A 16363-nucleotide genomic window follows, 5' to 3' on the forward strand; every position below is an offset into this window, starting at 1 on the left:
TACGTTTTTCACCAACTGTTTGGTGTTTGGTTTTCGGTACCGAAGTATGAGTGGTTCGGTATTTTTAGAATTTCATTCTTCATCTTTCTCACACGTTTCTGCTTGTACAGGTCTTCAAAGACCATCGTCCAAGCTTTTTTCTCTGCCATACTCTATCTACTGCCACTGCAATCTTCTAGTTGGTCTTGCTCCAGATTCTGCCCATTCTAGGGCTCTTCTCGCAATTTTTTCTTGTCCCATTATTTTCTCTCCCACAGTCATTTAGCATCTCGTGCTATTGCAGTCCTCTTCCACTGAAATCATTCTTCACGTTGTCTCTCCATGTTGTTCATGGTCTTCCAGTTGGTCTGCGCCCAGTTTCTGCCCGTTCTATTGCTCTTCTCGGAAGTGTTTCTGGTCCCATTCTTTTCCTTCCACTGTCTATCATTTACCATCTCCTGCCATAGCAGTCGTCTTTCGCTCACATCATCCTTCACCTGGTGTCCCCCTTCTTGTTTGTGGTCGTCCAGTTGTCTTCGTCGAGATTCTATCCATTCTAGGGTTCTTCTTGGAAGTTTTTCTGTTCCCATTCCTTTCTCCCCCACCGCATGTCATTTAGAGTATCTTTTCATTGCAGTCCTCTTCCATTCACATCAACCTTCACCTGGTCTCTCCATTTTGTTCGTGGTCTTCCACCTGGTCATCGTCCAGATTGTGTCCATTCTAGGGCCCTCCTCAGAAGAGTGTTTTGTCCTATTCTTTTGAGGTGGCTCAACCATTGAAGGATATTACTCTCCACAGTTTCTTTTAGGAGTCTGATATGCAGTATGTTTCATATTATTTCATTCCTTATCCGGCCCCATCTTATCGAACATCCCTCGTGAAAGCGCACCGCTATTGCTTGTTCTCCGCTCAGATCGTAGACGTCCACGTACAACATTATTATCCGTAGCTCGAAATTGCCAGAGAACATGACATTTACATCATGATCTTTGATTCGACAGGTATTTTCCAATATCTAGTAGTATCCGATACGCAATATTCCATTCACTCAAACAGAATTCCATTAATATCACTAATTTATCAATTGCTTCGCAAAATCAGATCACTGAACATTTGGTGTGCTCTCGCCAACCGGCGCGTGTTGCATTCCTCGCTTTGATTAATCGCGGTCCGTCTCTCTGTTTCTCCGCGTTCGGCTGCCACCGCCACCGCCACTGCCTCCGCCCGAGTCAGCAACCAGCAATGTGCGCCGGTGAATCAGTTGAACCTCAGACTTCAACACGGTTGCGATATGAATGTATTGTGTGCAGTATTTCATGTGCATATTCAATGTAAAACTGTGTACAAACATGAAAGGTGGTCACTATTGAAAAACAAACTGATAAAGATAATATACGCATAGACATCCGTAGGCCTACATTGAAAAAACTTTGAAAGAATTACGAAGGCAAGCTTCTACGTCCACAAACTCGTTTTTGTGGGAACCGTTTTTAAAATGAGAAAAGGATAATGCTGCATCCATGCAGCTATGCCAATGTCAAAAGAGTCATTAGTCACATGAACAAAGTGAATATCGGTATGGGAAAAGCAGTATTAGTTATTCGTTGTAATTTGAAGTTTGCAGCATGCAGTGGCTTTTATCAAGAAAATAAAGATAAAGAGGTTTATTGAAAGCTGTAAATAGCATTAATAAACACAATTTTTAGTTAACTGAATCTTCCGTCAGTTCTTGGTAGAACAAAATGATTCAAATGGCTCTGAACACTATGGGACTTCTAAGGTCATCAGTCCCCTAGAACTTAGAACTACTTAAACCTAACTAACCTAAGGACATCACACACATCCATGCCCGAGGCAGGATTCGAACCTGCGACCGTAGCGGACGCCCGTTTAAAGACTGTAGCGCCTAGAACCGTTCGGCCACCCTGGCCGGCTCTTGGTAGAACAGCGTTATAATGAACTTGTATAGTGTTCAACATTTTGCTTTTTAAAATACAGTACCACCACACTCTCAGAGATGCGTTTACTGTATGTTCCTTCACAATCCTCCATTCGCCTGATTTTATTCATTTCTGTTTATCTTACTGATGTGGCTTAAGTGGTTCATATGTTCTGTAGTTACAACTGATAACTCTTTCTTTTATTTGGCTTGTGTATCGCTCTCCATGCTATATAACTATTGAAGTAGCCTTGTGACGTAGTAATTTTAAATTATTCTATTGGTTTCGTTTATTAATATAAAATGTAATGTAGGCCTGCTTTTCCAGTTTTGTGTTAAAGTTTTTATTCCTTACTCGCTTTATGACTATTTATTGTTCAATGTGTTACTTCTTACATTGCATTACCATCACACTGTCATTTACTGTGCGTTTGTGCTTCAATCTAGGTGTGTAACTTCTTTTCCAATATTGTAACTGTAACTTCTTTGGCAACAACAGTCAAAAAACGTCTGATGATGGCCTTGTAACTCGAAAAGCGATTATCACAATAAATTAATATTGTAGAACAAAAGCAAACTAGACATTTTCAGTTTTATATATTTTAGTATTTAGTATGCGTTTTGTTGCGTTCACCCTCAGCCCTCACCTCAGCAAATCCTTTTGCCAAGAGATCTTTACTAATTCTGTCATTTCAATGTGGCGATCCCTTCGGCAGATCACCTTCGGATCTAAAACTATTTGGTGCACTGATACCTTCATATATACGAGGTTGCCCAGAAAGTAATGCTTCGCATTTTTTTTACCTACAACAATTCTTTTATGACCACAATGAGCATTGCGCACACACACGGAAGAATGATGTTTCATCTACACACCCTATTTTCCCACTTTTTTTTCCTTTATTGAGTTTCGATTCCCCTTAAAGGGGGCGGGCTGGCAGCAGCTTATTACGCCGCTCTTCAGCCTACAGAATTTGTTTTAAAAAGATGAAGATAATAAAAAAATAATAACGGTTGGCGATAAAATCGGTGACTTAAAGGTAAAATCTCAGAAAATGCTGGAGCTTAAAATATAAAACACAGGGTTGATGATGCTAATAAAATGCACAGGAAGCAGAAAAATAAGAGACAGACAATTAAAAAACACGGCGACAGTCTGGGTTCCGTTCGCAAGAGATATAAAATGCACACCCAGCGACAGCATGATTTCTGTTCGCAACACTGTGGAAAGACGCACAACACTGAACACTCACTTAAACACTGCACTAAAAAGTTGGCACAAATATGACATACCACACCCGAGAGCAGGTGGGGGGAAACTGGTCAGATGACGGGAAAAAAAGGGGGGGGAAGGAGAGGAAAAGTAAAGGGGGAGGGGGGAAAGGAGCCAATGGAAGATGAGGATCCATAAGAGGGGTGGGGGGTGCTGAGCAGACGTGCCAGGGAGTGGGGAAGGCAGAGGAGGGGAGTACAAAAGGACTCGGGGGGGGGAGGGGAGAAAGGAGATAGGGAGAGGGTAGGTGGGGAGAAAACTCAGGATGGAAGGGGGCAGGAAGAGGGAGCCCAGGGAAAGGACGGAGGAAAGGAGGGGGGTGAGGATCAGAGTTGATAGGAGGGATAAATGGAGGGAGAGAGGGCACCATCCGGGAGGGGGAGTTGATGGAAGCCACCTTGGGGAAGGAGATGTAGGGTGTAGAGATGGATGGTAGGGGGGATACAACAGTGAAGACGTGGCAGGGGGCGGGGATGGGAGAGGAGAGGACCAAGCAGGGGGTGAGGGGGTTCAAGATATTTTCCCATGTAATCTCCATCCATTTCTATGGCCTTCCTCCAGCGCGAAACAAGAGCGCATATGCCCTGTCGATACCAATCGTTTCCTGGTGGCGGAGCTCACTTTGTGAATCACCTCCTCATCGTCCTCAAAATGCCTTCCACGAATGGCATCTTTCAATGGCTCAGATTAGTGGAAGCTCGCTGCAACATGTCAGGTGTGACTGCCGTGGATGATCCCTCCGACTGCTGCTAATCGTGGAGTTCCGCCTACCCGCCTTCTGATGACCTCACCCTCTGTGCCAAACGACTAACTGTACTTCAGTAGACAGCAGATCCTCCATAGACTCTGCACAAGCGTTTGTGAATATTCTCCACAGTTTCTTTCTCTGCACTGAGAAATTCAATGACGGCACGTTGCTTGTAACGTAAATCACCTACAGACGCCATTTTCAAAATGTCCTGCAGCTACGCTATCTGTCGGAAGTGACGGAAACTTGGCGCGCCGACTCAGGAGACTTCATATACCAGAAACGTAACGTTCCACATTCGTAACATTGTTTTCAGCTGTGAAAAACATGAGGGGCGTTACTTTCCGGGCAACCCTCGTAATACTATCTGGAACGTAGATCCTCCCCAAATCTAAGATTACTGCGGATACCATCACTAAATTATCTCTCGCACAGATGAGTTACAGACATATAACTGGAGCATTATACCTCCACCAAAAGAAGAAAGTGATTGACAGATGTCCGCAGCTCGTGGTCATGCGGTAGCGTTCTCGCTTCCCACGCCCGGGTTCCCGGGTTCGATTCCCGGCGGGGTCAGGGATTTTCTCTGCCTCGTGATGACTAGGTGTTGTGTGCTGTCCTTAGGTTAGTTTGGTTAAAGTAGTTCTAAGCTCTAGGGGACTGATGACCATAGATGTTAAGTCCCATAGTGCTCAGAGCCATTTCAACCATTTGATTGACAGCTGAGCAATGAGTGGGTGAAATTGTCGTTCCACGTTTGTGTGCACACACACTATGTCTGCGACAGTAACAGCTCTGTGTATCCGTTATGGATGCTTCCACATGCTACCTGTTAACGTAGACTGCTACGGTCGCAGGTTAGAATCCTGCCTCGGGCATGGATGTATGTGGTGTCCTTTGGTTAGTTAGGTTTAAGTACTTCTAGGGGACTGATGACCTCAGAAGTTAAGTCCCTTAGTGTTCAGAGCCATTTTTGCTAACGTAGTAGGTTCGATTAGCAGGCTGGTAATAGTCCTGTCATTTTTCTGGGTAGTTTAGAATATTCTGTTTCGTAAAATAAATACGCCAGACACAAAAAACAACTCGCCAATCAAAACATATCTGGATTGTTATGATACTGGCCACTAGCGTCGTGTCTAGGTGACCTTGGTAACTGGCACCTGAGACAGCAGAGCGAAATGACAACAGTTAACAGTACAGATGGCGTGATCAACCTCATTATCTCATTGGTTGCTGCTACGGCAATGGACTTGTAAACAATAAGCCCTCAGTCACTTTGCCATTCCGATGCAGGTGTAGTTTAGAATATGAAGGTGACCTGACCATCAGATCGCCGTCGTTAATCAAAATAAAAAAATTGAGTGATTGGAGCAGTGTATGCCTGCATTACAGTAACACAGGTCGTGGATTCCCTAAGGCGTCCTTTCTTCACTTATTAGACTTTTTACATGGAGACAAATCCTGCGAAAATTTTAAGAAAAAGAAATGTGACTAGATTCTAATATTTTACACTCCTATGTTAACCAATTAAATTGTGCCTCCTCATTTTCTTCTCCATTCTATAACCTGTTGTTGCGAGGAAAAGAATAAATGCAATTCTTCACACTGAGTATCTCACTATGACCAATAGTTCATTTCTGTAATTTTACGTGCCGGAATGCAAACCATACATACCAACCCCCGCCACACAGCCCTCCCCACCTTCGCTCAAAAAAAAAAAAAAAAAAAACTATTCTGAAATGTTGGATTTTAAAACATAATTCATTATAATCAGTACAATATAACCAAAAGATATAATGTAAACAACAAGTGCTGTATTTTGTCGTCGTAGAAGTGTCACTTTGCTCCCTAGGTGTGCTCGATACGTATCGGCATAAATCGATATTCATGTGTCAACAACTGCCAGTGGCAGCGTTCTAACGGTAGCACTGCAGCTGCTCGGTGAATATATGTCCAGTATTAATCAATAAAGTGTTTAGAAAAGAAGGGCTATGGTGATATACTTGCATAGCGTCCCATATCTGCCAGGGATTTATTTTTTTTTCAGTTCATTGGAAAATGTCGTCACAAGGGTTACAAAATACACCTAAGAGCCAAAGAATCTGGTATACCTGTCTAATATCTTATAGGGCCCCTGCGAGATCGCAACACGACGTTTCATGAACTCAACTAATGTCTGAAGTAGTGCTGGAGGGAAATGACGTAGTTCTGGAGGGCCGTCTAAAAATCTGTAAGAGTACGAGAGGGTAGAGATCTCTTCTGAACAGCAAGGTGAAAGACATCCCAGATAAGCTCAGTAATGTTCATGTCTGGGGATTCTGGTGGCCAGCGGAAGTATTTAAACTTAGAAGAGTGTTTCTGGATCGACTTTGTAGATATTCTGGACGTTTGGGGTGTCGCATTGTCTTTTCACTGTCTTGCTGGAATTTCCCGTCAGAATGCACAGTGGACATTAATGGACGCAGGAGATCACACAGGTTGCTTACGTACGTGTCAAAGTCGTATGTAAACGTATCAGGGGTCCCATATCATTCCAGCTGCACACGCCCTACACCATTACAGAGCCCCCACCAGCTTGAACAGTCCCCTGCTGACCTGCGGGGTTCCATGGGTTCATGAGCTTGTCACCATACCCGTACACGTCCATCCGCTCGATACAATGTGAAACGAGACTCGTCCGACCGGGCAACCTGTTTCCAGTCTTCGAAAGTCCAATATCACTGTTGACGGCCGCAGGCGAGGCGTAAAGCTTTCTGTTGTGCAGTCATTATTGGCACACGAGTGGGCCTTCAGCTCCGAGAGCTCATATCTATGATGTTTCGTTGAGTGGTTCGCAGGCTGACACTTGTTGATGGCACTGAATTGATATCTACAGAAATTTACTGAAGGGCTGCACTTCTGCCACGTTAAGCGACTCCTTTCAGTCGTCGTTGGTCCCGTTCTTGCAGGATCTTTTCCGGCCGCAGCGTTGTCGGAGATTTGATGTTTTACCGCATTCCTGATATTCACGGTGCACTCGTGAAATGGTCGTACGGGAAAAGCCCACTCCATCGTTAACTGTTTACATATCTCTGTATTTGAAAACGCTTGCCAACAGTGTAGTACAAGTGTATGAAATCGCAGCGTTACCATAATTTGCCGCTGTGCTTGCACCGCTTAACGTCACAGTGAGTGATCAGGCTGATCCATGGACAAGGGACAAGGGACTGTGTATGTTGTTTGTGTCTGTGTGTGTGTGTGTGTGTGTATGTGTACACTACAGCGAAGATAACCTTTTTACGAATGCCAGCAGCCTATGAGCTCTACCACGGTATAATCAAGACAAGTTCGGATTCGCTCCGAACTTGTGATCGATAAATATCGCCTTTTGCTTACCACTGCCAGCAAATCTTAGCGATCTAGTAGTGACGTTTCGTATTATGGGCGTCAACGAGAAATAAATAACTCTCAGCAAACAACTGCATCGCAAATGTTTGAACATTGTGCCTGGCAGCAGTTGAAAACATGAGGTCGCAGTTATGCGCCGGTATGTAGCGGACAGAATAAAGGAGCAAATCCACTCTGTCACGGTAGGAGACGGTAGTACCAGCTGTTTATATTAAATCCGTTATAAGAAATTTTGTTTTAATAACCCGAATTTCAGACCAGTATTGTGTAAGAAATGACTAGTAATTGTAAGTTGTATCTCAGGTTTTAAGAAATCGAAAGTTGTGATTTTTATGACTGCGATATGGGGTGGTTGGGGGGGGAGAGGGAGGGAAACTATGATTGAAGAGGTACGTCCCGGCACCTAAAATTTTAGAAATTAACACTGGTATTACATTCCCTGCATTACTTATTACCATTCACGTATTTTGTATTTTGTCTCAAGAGACTTTTAAATTACGTCCAGTATAAGTTTTTATACAGGGTGAGTCACCTAACGTTACCGCTGGATATATTTCGTAAACCACATCAAATACTGACGAATCTATTCCACAGACCGAACGTGAGGAGAGGGGCTACTGTAATTGGTTAATACAAACCACAAAAAATGCACGGAAGTATGTTTATTAACACAAACCCACATTTTTTAAAATGGAACCCCGTTAGTTTTGTTAGCACATCCACTCCGTAATTGAAAACGGAAACCACGTGTGTACGTGTACCTCACCCCTCATGATAATGTACATGTGCGTCAGTGAAAAAGACCAATAAAAATGTGTTAGCATGTGGACGTAATGTGCTGTTCCAGTCTCTTCTGTACCTAAGGTCCATCACCGTTCCCTTTGGATCCCTACGTAATTCGGTGCTCTCCGATACACACCATCGAACAGCGGAGGAGTGGTACTCAAGAGTCAACTTTAGGTTACAATATCTCCGGATGTAATTAACATTTTACAATGCAACGAACGGCACTGATTACGTATTTGTTTACTTGTTCAGATATGCTAACAAAACTAACGGGGTTCCATTTTAAAAAACGTAGGTTTGTGTTAAAAAACATACTTCGGTGCATTTTTTTTTGTGGTTTGTATTAACCAATTACACTAGCCCCTCTCCTCACGTTCGGTCTGTGGAATCAATTTGTCAGTATTTGATGTGGTTTACGAAATATATCCAGCGGTAATGTTAGGTGACTCGCCCTGTATATAAAATTGTGTCATATTCGATTTCCCCTAAGTTGACTATCCTTCTTTTCCTTTAAATTTCGTATGAGATACATCGTTTTAAACTGGAAGAAGCGGACGGAGTGAGATAGGGGAGAGGATTTGTGGTTGTAATCCCTCTCAGCTTTGTTATCGGCTAGGGTTGAGGGATGTGTTCAGTGGGATGCGAAAGGCAGCTGGCGCGGATTACCCTGAGGGGAGGCTGGGGGTGATTCTGGGAAGCGGGTGTTCCCCTCACTACCACACGCGCTTCACTTCCCACCCAGCGCCAAGACAAATACACCACAGAACAAGTGTCGGTAGATGCAGAACAGGGCAGGACGCGTGCCAAGTGCGTGCTGGACAATATTAAACGAGCCAAACTGTTAATTTTACCGAATACACGAGTCTTCGTGATACTTTTCCCACGTTGTAGCAATTTCCATAGGAAGGTCCCACGGGGAGATACATGGAGTAAGTTTCATCCAACTGCCGGCCGGAGTGGCCGTGCGGTTCTGGGCGTTACAGTCTGGAACCGAGCGACCGCTACGGTCGCAGGTTCGAATCCTGCCTCGGGCATGGATGTGTGTGACGTCCTTAGGTTAGTTAGGTTTAGTTAGTTCTAAGTTCTAGGTGACTAATGACCTCAGAAGTTGAGTCGCATAGTGCTCAGAGCCATTTGAACCATTTTTCATCCAACTTCACATGAGTATTAATTAAAATGCAGGCTTGGGGTAAGTTTTTCACTCACTTTAGAACTATTCAACTTTTGTTTTGAATGGAATCTTCCCATTTTACACCGCGCGGGGTAGCCGTGCGGTCTAGGGCGCCTTGTCCGCGTTCGCGCAGTTCCCCCCCGGAGGTTCGAGTCCTCCCTCGGGCATGGGTTTGTCTGTTGTGCTTAGCGTAAGTAAGTTAGATTAAGTAATGTATAAGCCTAGGGACCGATGACCTCAGCAGTTTGGTCCCATAGGAACTTACCACAAATTTCTAAAAACTATGTTACATGCATCGAACAACTGTATTTACTTGTTGTGCGGCATCGCAGTTGATCCACAATTACGTGAGACGGAGACAAATAAAGTTATCCACAATCTCAACGAAAATATTACATACCGTGACTTGCAGTGATGCTGGAGGCCGTTGGTTCAATACGGTGTATGGTCGCCACTTACGATCAATACCTCTTTGACGCATCTCTTTCTGAACCGTGGCACCACAGTGTGAATTTTTGGGACACATTCCTCACTGTGTGTATACACGCGACCACAAAAATAAAGCCCCATATTTAATCTTTTCATTGCTTTTCAAAAAACTTTTCACTTACAAAGAAGAGCGTTTCTCATCTCATTTCGTAGTTAGAACGCTATGATTAATATAAAGGAAAAGCTAAAAGGTTAATTTACAGCCAAAATAAAGAACTAAGAAGTAAAGTGTTACTTAGTTTAACATTTCCAAACCATATTGTACTAACTATTGCTGAATAATAAACCAGAACAAATCATTTTAACTGTATGTGAACATATAAGAATTATTAATCTATTTAACCATTTAATTCCCTCGACTTGCGCTTCTCACTAAATTTACACTGTGGCTTCTTTCCAGTCAGGACATATTTCCATTTGGTGATCTTTGACTGGGAGGGTGTAGTATACCACTTATGTCCGTTTTTTCCACAAGTAACTTTTCTTTGAGACACCACTTCGTCTTCATTTGCAGATCCTGTCGCAAAATGATTGTCTCCTTTTCGGTCAATGAGAACATTATCTTCTTCGCTACTCCCCCATTTACTGAGCTCTATATCAGATGAACTGGTATCACTTGGTGCTAATTATTTCAACGTACCTCTCTGAAGGTCTATTTCTGGTATCAGATGTCTTTCTAGGCCTGTTTTATCTGGCACAAGAAATGATCTCGGTGAGAACTTGTAACGTTAACCACACAGAGGTCTGTTATACCACCAAGTGCTAACAAGACTCATGAAGGACGCACCAAAACACGGAAAGTAGCTCGTCGACACAACAGCTCTCACAGAAGTGAAGGCACAGAGGGCAACAACCGTATTCGTACGCAGAGAGATAAGCACTAAGTCGCGTCGCCCACAACCACACGGTTAATCTTCTTACAAGAGGATTCCAGTGTGTTCGTACTCCTCTGACACTAAAGCTTCATATCAAAGGGCTCTGTGCCTTTCCCGACCGTGGAATTTCGAAACGTTTTGCAGATGCCGCAAGTAGCGTGACATTTCCGAAAGCTGTGAGATTTCCCCTCTTGTGGCGACTTCCTTTGATGTGGCAACACAAAGATGTTCTGTCATGGCCGTTCGTTTCATTCATAATACCACCGGGGTCAGTATTATCCCACAAGAACATTGTAAATATTTATCTCCCTGCTTTAAAAAATTTGTTTTCAAACATGTTTTCCAGCTTCTGAGTCAAACGTATCCAATGTTGTTTTCTTCAGTTCCATATTTTCACGCGACTGAATTATATGCATCGTTTTTGCACTGAGTACCACTGAAGTCAATATGATGGTAATGTAAATTGTTTCTTTGTTTTTTTTTTAATGTGACATCTATGAAAACAGTATCATGACTATTAACGTTGAACAGCTTTTATACGAAACACCTGCAACTGTGAAATTATTATTTATCTCTTATTTTTGTACAAATTGTTAGTATGTCTTTCCTTAGCTGTTGTTGAACCTCACTGCTACCACTGGAGTCAACATGATCCGATGGACAGATTGGAGTTGTATGTCTCCTTCGTTTTCAAAGCTATTATTTTCGTAACATATGACTGTCTCTCTCTGAGTCAATTGTATCCAATGATGATTCGTTCGCTTTCATATCTACAACACATTAAAAAAAAATTTACAATTTTTTGCCATGAGTACCACTGAGGTCAATATGACTTTTTCTTTTTCTTTCTTGAACGCTATATTCATTAAAATAGAATACTGACTGTTACATTGAACAGCTATAATGTATGTTTTCATATTACTGTTAGTTCATTACAATACTGTTAATACATTCTGGGTAAATTACTTGCGGCTTTCATGACCGCAGTTGTACCGAGGGAAACAATAAAATACTGGTACTAGCTGGGTTATGCTGTACTCTCAGGATCCTACCTCAGCAAACCCTCAGAAATCACAACACATTAGGCAATAAAGAGCCAAATAATTCTGAAAAGCACTCAGAGCAATTTAACTTTCTTTTTTTAAATACCCTAAAAATAAAAAAGAGCATTTGGACGGTCCAGAGATATATTATTGTAACTAGTATTTCTTAAAGTTTACAGTATGACAAACTGAAAGTTCCAGTAATTTATTTCCCCTAGGTCAACCTGCAAATGTACATTTTAAAATGGTGCTTGAAATGTCGTGTTGTTCCATTGTCGATAAGTCCTTTGTATCAAAAAAGTCGCAAGAAATTATTTTTGCATGGGATTATTGATGAATGTATTGATGTCTGGTGTTAATGTCAATTGTGATCATATTTCACTGAAACTGTACTACATCAGGCTGTAGCTACAAATGTGAATATCTTTAGTTCATAAATTCTCTAGGCAGTAACAATGACTGTATCGAATTTCTTATTTCCGAAGCTTTCTAGTATACGTATATGGTAGTATGTAAGCACAACGCAAAAACAGATATACTTTTTCAGAAGAAAATAATAACTGTATGTTAAAATTAATGTTGACATTAAAATAGTTTTAAAGCTTTATTCATTTTTTTTCTTCAATATTAGGAGCTGAATTCATGGTAAACCATTGGAATAATGTTATTCTGGCAGAGAAGCATCAGCTCAGAAAATTTCCCCCTGAAACTTACCATGGTGACGAATAAGCATTTGGAAATTCTCAACAGCATACTGTACACTTTACCTGCAACCGCGAAACTTGAGCATTAATTCAGTCGGATTGTAGTCTAAATCATATTCATACTTAAGTGACATCATCCATAATTCTTCATACACCACCATTATTACTCAGATATCAGATCATCTCGCCCTTTCTCCAGTTTTAACTATCAATACTGCCCATTTGAAATCAAAGAAATCCTTCTGTCGTATCACATGCACTTTTTCTGCTTCGCTTGGCTGTAGCTCCTAGAGGATACCACTGCATTGCGTTGGTACACACATGTTAACGCATTTTTTTTTTTTTTGCCCTCTCGATAACACTGTGGATGCTGTCTCCTTCATTATAGGTGTGCGCATTCTCAACAAACTTATGGGTAGTTATCTGCGGAAAATTCACAGTGTACAGATACATGAAATATATATATATATATATATATATATATATATATATATATATATATATCGGTTCTGACCACTGATATTGTCAGAAAAGAAAGAAAAATTTTTGTAGCCATTCTCACTTTGCTGCTTTAGGAATTTGTCGATGCACCTAGCTATGTCTTTGTTCCGTCTATGTCCAATTCTTCCATACCACATGAAGGACAGTCCTTTTCGTATTCCCATGTTGTAGATAGTCAGGCTGTAGGTGCTCAGCTTTTTTTGTAATAGAGCAAGGATACTTCATAGTGTGGAATGCTGAGTAGCTCTTGTAAATCGAAACAGGTACACAGAAATGTACTATCAGTTGGCACCTTCAACTTTTCAGCATCTTTTTTGCTCGTGTCATGTCTCTATTTTTCAGATCTCTCTGTATTTTTTTCTTCTAAAGTAGTGTCATTTTGTCGTTCAGCATTCTTGTAGGTCTCATACTCATCACATGCATCCTTTTTAGATCTGACAACCCCCTTCTCTTGGCACATTTCGATGTACATTCAATAAATCTTTCGAAATGGGGAATGCTATCTATGTGTTGTATGTGTTGCCATGATCTATCCTTTTTAGTGTAATTTGATCTTCTTTGTCAAACGAACATATATATGAGTTCTTAAACCTTCGATAATGTCATTTGATGTTCGTTGACGATTAAAATGCAGCCCACATTTGCTCTCACTGGCTGCACGTTTTGGACCACTTTTTCCTAAAACTGGCTTTACCCACTGATCGGTAATACCAAATGCGTACAAAAACGTAGTCTTGCATACCTTTACTACTTGATTTTCAAGAATAAATGTATACTCTAATGGGCAAGTAAGCCTTGGCGTGATACCATCTTCCAGCCTGTTACAAGTTCTTTTTGTTGGAATTTTCGTGATCATCTTGCTCAGATGATCGTTTCCTATCTGTACCTTCTAAGCCATATAATATCTCAAACCTATACTCTCTTTGATCTAATGATGTTTTATCTTTACACTTGAACTTCGTATTATTCCAAAATTTCGACTCATCAGCTTTTGTTGCGCTTCTTCATTGCTTGAATAAATGTATGCTTTTCCCCTTCCGATAAGCTTCTTTGCTAATGCTTGTCCTCCATTTCCGCTCTTCACTTTTTCGTTTACGAGTTGTCCCTGTAATAATTAGTTACCGTTCTGGACTATCTATTTAAAGAATCCGAAAATTTAGTTCAAATGTAGAAGGCTAATTATACTTCCACAATATCACTTGCCTGTGCTTTTATTTACAGTTGTTTATGTTGTCTGCTGGCTGACGATGGACACCGTTAGTTATCCAATCTGAATTCTTATTTATGAGATCTTGCACTTTTTGTAAGCATGTGTAATTCCTATAATAATAATCATAATAATTTCTCATGGCAGAGTAACTCCGCTGATCTAGTATAAATGTTTGCAATCCTGTTAAATGTGTTAACGTAGTCCAATAAATTAAGCTTAAAAACGTTTTTCTCCGTACCTTAAACTATTGATTCTCCATCTTCAGTGTAAGAATGGCATGATGGTTGATACTCCGATGAACCATCAGACACTGGAGTGTCCTCTACAGGAGAATCGCCAATTTCGCCATCGTCATTATCTAAATTATAATAATTATAATAATAATATTTTAGCTCACTCTGTGTAATAATGTTTCCCCTACAACCGTACTATTATCTTCTTGATAGTTGTTAGTTTGCTGTACAGATTAACGATGACTCTCACAGAGTACACCTTCATGTCCAGCGTTACCTGGTGAAGAATCCGGTAACAGGAAATCGTCTTTTCTTGCTTCCTCTAAAGGAATTTGTGACATTAATCTGGAACGTCTCATTTTATGCTGCCAGCAAAAAAGATAAAACGAAAGCTGGGTTACTCTATATAGAATACCGCACCTTGTCCTGTAACCTGATTCATTGATTGTTACTACCATATCTATACATGATCATCTTAATGCAGTAATCATACTTATGGCACTAATGACTGGGTGATATTAGAGAATAACCACAACACAAATAAGATAAAAAGCTTCAAACACGGTCTGTTGGTCCACTAAACTCCTTTGCACGCCCATTACAATGACAAAAGGGTTCAGGGATGTCAACGTAACTGTGCCGTGATATACAAACTTGATTTTCTTGTTTCGTGAAACAAAACCGTAAAAATAAAAGGATAATAGGACACACAAGGTGCCGAAGGTATAACTGCAAAAGAATCATAAGAGCAGTTGCGACTGTACTACATGGGAAGTATACAGAGCAGTTGCGACTGTACTACACGGGAAGTATACAGAGTTTATTTAATTTCTGAGGCAAAACATTCGCTTGGGGAACACAGTGGCATTGTAACTACATTTTGATCAAAATTATAGTTACGATAGTATTGCTCTGAACTGTCGATTTAAGCATGCCCGTGTACTATGTGCATAAACAAAACTAAACTCCGTGCGAACAGGCCTTGGAAGGCACAACGGTACCGACCAGCCGCCGTGTCATCCTGAGACCACAGGCGTCACGGGATGCAGATAAGGAAGGGCATGTGGTCAGCACACCGCTCTTCCGGCCGTCTGTCAGTTTACGAGACCGGAGCCACTACTGCTCATTCAAGTAGCTCCTCAGTTTGCCTCATAAGGGCTGAGTGCACCCCTCTTGCCAACAGCACCCGGCAGACCGGATGGTCACCCATCCTAGTGCTAGCCCAGCCCGACCGCGCTTATCTTCGGTGACCTGACAGGGAACGGTGTTACCACTGCAGCAAGGATACTATTGGCATAGCAGTCCTAAATCTCGATAAAATTGCAAGGAATGTTCTTGCTATAAAACGGCTGGAAAATCCACAGCCGGCCGAAGTGGCCGAGCGGTTAATGGCGCTACAGTCTGGAACCGCACGACCGCTACGGTCGCAGGTTCGAATCCTGCCTCGGGCATGGATGTGTGTGATGTCCTTAGGTTAGTTAGGTTTAAGTAGTTCTAAGTACTAGGGGACTTATGACCACAGCAGTTGAGTCCCATAGTGCTCAGAGCCATTTGAACCATCTTTTTGAAAATCCACAGCTAACGGCTACCAGTTTTACACCGTGGTATTTCTGATCAGAGCCTTCCCAACTGTTATGGCTTGCTCCGACGTTCGGGTAAGCTACAGACAAAATATTAGCGATCACAAAAACCACATTCAAATCAGGGGTCTAAAATTCAACGTTCGGAAAGTCCACGACATCCATCAAAGTAACGCTTTTCTTGCCTTTAAATAATGTACCTAGAACAATAGTGTCTCCCGCCAAGAACGAGGGCCTGGTGAAAAATTTCGCCTGAAGTTATGCAGCCAACATTATATAAGTGTCGTGCGTTTTCTTCTTCAAGACAATTCTCAGCCACATTCTGCAGGGGCAATGAAGATGCTCCTGCATCATTTTCAATTCGAAATGTTTGATTACCCACAATACAGCTCGCCATTGTCTCCCTCTGAGTTCCATCTCTGCTCACTTGAATCGTTGGCTA

The sequence above is a fragment of the Schistocerca cancellata genome, chromosome 10 (genome assembly GCF_023864275.1).
Source record: "Schistocerca cancellata isolate TAMUIC-IGC-003103 chromosome 10, iqSchCanc2.1, whole genome shotgun sequence".
NCBI classification, from domain to species: Eukaryota; Metazoa; Arthropoda; class Insecta; order Orthoptera; family Acrididae; genus Schistocerca; species Schistocerca cancellata.